This window comes from Chrysochloris asiatica, unplaced genomic scaffold, assembly GCF_000296735.1.
Source record: "Chrysochloris asiatica unplaced genomic scaffold, ChrAsi1.0 scaffold00096, whole genome shotgun sequence".
Lineage (NCBI taxonomy): Eukaryota > Metazoa > Chordata > Mammalia > Afrosoricida > Chrysochloridae > Chrysochloris > Chrysochloris asiatica.
Window position 1 is genome coordinate 9,593,556 of NW_006408614.1, and position 4,993 is coordinate 9,598,548.

The window sequence follows — 4,993 nt, forward strand, 5'->3', positions numbered from 1 at the left end:
ATGGGCCTCATCTTCCAGCACTATTGGACAGTGCTCTGTTGTAGTCCATAGGATTTTCATTGGCTAATTTTCTAATTTTCACATGTAGCTGCCCAGGCCTTTTTTTTAAAATAGTTTTTCTTAGTTTGGAAGCTCTGTGGAAACCTGCCCTTTGATATCTGAAATACCAATGATGTAGCTTCCAGCATCACGGTAACACATAAGACACTACAATATGGCAAGCCAGCGGAAAGACCATAGACCAGTTGCCTAAGGCTGCTGTAACAAGGGCCTTCTCCACCTTCATGACCAATACCTGGCTCAAGCCCCCACCTTCTCTCACCAGTGCTGTAGCAACAGCTCCCAAGTGCTCTCTGGGGGGTTTCCTCTCACCTTCTACTAATTAGGCACAAGGTAGCCTGAATGATTTATGAGTATTTTATCCAATCACGACATGCCACTGCCTTGCTTACAATTAACAATGGATTTCTATCACATTTAGAATGAAAATCAACAGATTTGTTCACTAAACCGGCTGACCCTTCTTTCATTTCAGCTCCCTTTTCACTCCTTCTTTCCCTTGTATTGATCTAACCACAATGGCCTCCTGACTATTTCTCATTCCCACCTGGGGCCTGAGTCCAGCTGCTGTCTCAGTCTGGAATTCTCTTCCCTTTAGATCTCACCACACCATCCCTCCTCCTGTTTTGATCTTAACTTAGAAGTTAACTCCCCCAAAAGGCCTGTAGTTTCTCAGAGCTCTCTGCTACAGATGATAAATAGTTTGAATGTTTGCTGTCCATCTTCCTAGCTGGACTGTAGACTCTCAGTAGGCAAGAAGTGTGTATTATCCCCAGAAGAAGAGATAATAAGAGTCCCTCCCATGTGTCCTTTATATTGGAAGCAGCCCACATGTCCCAGGGTGCATCCCTTCAATTGATTGGCTGCTCATAGCCACTCACCATAGAGCTCTAGTAGCATAGTGGTTACAAGTTGGGCTGCTAACCTCAAGGTCAGCAGTTCGAAACTAGCAGTCATTCCACAGGAGAAAGATGAGGCTTTCGGCTCCCATAAAGACTTACAGCCTCAGAAATCCTATACAGGGTTGCTATGAGTCAGAACTGACTCCATGGCACACCACCACCACCACCACCATGCCAGTATCAGGTCTCATACTCATGGGAATAAGCGCATCCCAACTGCTAAACCTCTGGAAATCCTGGCCTAGTCAAATTGACACAGAACCCTAACCATTACAGTCCACCCTTGGCAACTTGAAACCTATAAAGTATATGCATAATGTCTAAATAAAGAAAATAGTCAAGTCATACTGCGCCTAACATGATATAACTAAAACACGTACAACCTAAAACACACTGACCCCATTTTCATCTTAGAAGTCACAGATAAACAAAACAAAATATTTGATGCACACATACAAAACATAGCCATTTAAATGTCCAAAGGACACATTTTACCAGCCAGCCTCCTGCCCATAGGCACACAGCCTTACTCAGTCCATGGGCCTAGAGTCCATATCCACTCTGTGTTTCCATGTCACCCTCTCTGTCACCATCTCAGCTGTCAGCAATTTTCCAGGCAGGGATCCCAAGTTCCACTCATGCTCTTCCTTAATGATGATCCTGGGATCCTCTGTCTCTGAAATGAAAGATAAAAGATAACTACTCCCTCCTTTGAAGGAGCTCTGGTAGCATAGTGGTTACAAAACAGGCTGCTAATCTCACAGTCAGCAGTTTGAAACTACCAGCTGTTCCACAGGGAAAGATGAGTCTTTCTGCGCCCGTAAAGATTTACAGCCATGGAAACCCTGTACAGGGTCGTTATGAGTCAGAACCGACTCCACAGCACACAACAACAACAACTCCCTCCTTTTAGTTACACAGCTTCTACAATTACAGTTTTGTCAATCACAATGAATCCGACACTATCAGGGCTCCTATTAATTTATAAAGAAAAAAATTTCAGTGTTCCAGACCCCAAACAATAGTCTACAAATCGTATCAGAAAAACACAAAACCTAAAATAATTTCGTGTTCATGGGCACAGTTTCAAGTCATGGTGGCTCGGTGTTGAGATACTGAGTGCGGTCCCTGGGAAAGGAGCTTGGGGACTCCAGTCTCACTGTTCTTTGACAGTTCACTGACAAACCAACGCTCAACAGTCATTTTACTTCTCTCCTTTCTTCAGTAAAGCTAGAGTCCTCTTCAGATTTCTTTTGGTTAGTGAAAGCCATACTAATTTAGGACTTTCACAAAAGCAAAGTGTCTTAAAGCAAACTTTCTCAAAGCAAAGGATACCTGTACCTGAAACCAGAACTGTCGAGGTCTGCTTTTGGGCTTGCAAATGCTCAGTCAATCCCTTGACCCAGGACTCATACCAAATAGTCTTGGAGACAGAAGCATTGTTTCTCCACTCTACGTTACTGTTGGTAGGTGCTGCTGAGTCTGCTCTAGCTCATACCAATCCTAGGTACAGTAGAACAAAGCACTGCCAGGTCGTGCATCATCCTCACAATTGTTGTTAGGTTTGAGTCCGCCACTTTTCTTTTTATTAGGCTAACTATTTCTACTTCTGACCTCTCCTGTAAAATGTATACACATACTGGAAATCCAGCATTTCTCTTGAATTCAAGCATGTTTGGCTACTTCCTTCTGCAGATGCCCCAATGCATTCTGCCGGATGGCTGCTGGGGACAACAGTATGAAGGTATCTTCAGACACCTCTGACTCAAGGCAGGAAAACAATATCTCTTTTCCAGGTTGAGTATCACTTGGATGATTTCCCATTTCCCTGTTACCCAGACCCTTTCTTCTTGGGATGCTTCTCAAATGACCATTATCAAATCATCCACTACCAAAAGGCTCTGTCTACAGCAACTAGATTTTTAAATGCTACTTCTTTTTTTAAATGTCTTACTCCTTCGCAATTGTATGCCCACTGTGTGGGTTACAGAATTATTAAAATAAATGGAATATAATTCCTGAGCTGGATCCAAGTTGAGCCTCAAGACTTCTCAAAGGCAGTCCAGTTCTAAGAGCAGATGATCCTCAGTAAATAAGAAGACCCCTTGGGAGTTCAATGGATCCAAGAACAGTTTGCCATTGGCACTTCAACTCCAAAGAGAGGCGAAGTGCACAGGCAGCATCAACTCTCCGGCCAGCAAACTAAACTCATGGAAGGAACAGAGTAGAAGGCAATGACTGAATGTTTGCCCAGTTGCTCTGTGCCATCAGTCCTCAACTTCTGCAGAAGCCATGCCCCGAAGGGTGGAACCCAGAGAGCTTGCCTCCTGAAGAATAGCTAGAGCCAGTTGAAAATCTGGCAGCAAGTGAAAGTTGGCAGGAGACTATGAACCATTCCCTAAAAATGAATCACCACAGAGGAGACATTTCCAATTGCTCTTGAGGGTTCACAGTGATGGCTTTTGTACAGAAAGGCAGGCAGCCAACACATAGGCTGTGATTTCTTTGTAATTATGTAGAAAATTGTAAAGAGGGAGGGAAAAAAAGAGAGCACTTATATTCACCAATGCAGCTAAAACGATGTTGAAAAGGCTAACATGTGCTAATGCTGAGTCCAAGCACATGTCCAACGACTGAGCCTTAGAGACCCAGGCCATCTGTGCTCAGCACAGATCACCTTCTCCCCAAGCACTTTTACATGTGTCAGGACGTCCAGTATTTCCAAGTCCTTTCCTAAGCCAAGGCAGCTTTGAATAATGAGAAAGAGATGGGGACGGCTACAATAAAAGGAACGGGGAAGAGAGAAGAACACTGTCTGCCAGGAGCAACTACAGGTCTGGGGAAGCTTTGTGCTGGAAGAAGGCACACCTAGATAAAGAAGGTTCTCCAATGCTGTTATCACAGAAATGGCACAAAGGTCAGCTTTAACAAACAGATGTTTAGTCTCTCACAGTTTAGGAAGCAAGAAGTCCAATTTCAGGGCGTCAACTCTAAGGGAAGTCTCTCTTTGCCAGCTCTGGATAAAGGTCCTTGTCTCCTTGCAACATCTGTGGGCCTGCCATTCTTCAGAGATCTCCAGATTTAGGTGCCATGGTATCAGTCTTCCCATGGGTCTAGGAAGTTCTCAGCACAGGAACCCTAGGTCCAAAGAAGATGCTCTGCCCCCAAGTCTTCTTTCTTGGGGGTAGTCAGGCCCCTCTTCTACATTCACTGCTCACTTCTTCTCTCCCCTTTTATCCAAAACTGATGTGCATACCAGACAATGCAGACCACACACAAGGGAAGCTTTCCTTACATCAGAGCAGGGCTGTGCCCTCAGAATGTTTTATCCCATCCTAATCTCCCGGTGGTTACGAATCCGGCTGCGAACCACAAGTTCAGCAATTCAAAACTACCAGCTGTTCCGCAGAAGAAAGATGAGGCTTTCTGCTCCCATAAAGATTGACAGCCTCGGAAACCCTGTACAGGGTCGCTATGAGTTGGAACCAACTCCACGGCACATAACAACAACAACAATCCCCCAACAACTATTGACTGTTCCCATTAGATCACATCACAAGGGATGATTACACCATTCCATAACTACATCCTTACAGAACTGCCCAAACACTGAGAACTATGGCCCAGTCAATTTAGCACATGTTTTGGAGGGCACAATTCAATCCAAGGCAGTACCTTAGCTCAAATCCTACTTCCAGAAGAAGAGGCAGAAGTTTTGGAGAATGGGTGAGGGTCCTAAAGGAACCAGCATGCCCTTGCAAGCCATAAAAGAACTTCCGGGTCACCATGACCTACTCAGATGCAACTCCCTCCATTAGGTGGTGGTTGGTGGAGTGAACCTCTCTGAGCTTCTCTCTCATCATCCATAAATTCAGAATGTTGAAGGTTCCTGGACAGTATTGTCTGAAAGAACATGTGTGAGGCACCTAATTAGGTGTCTGTATACAACTGCTATCTGGCCGAGTGATTGGAAGAGATCAATATTTATGCCCATTCCAAAGAGAGGTGACCCAACAGAATGCAGAAATCAT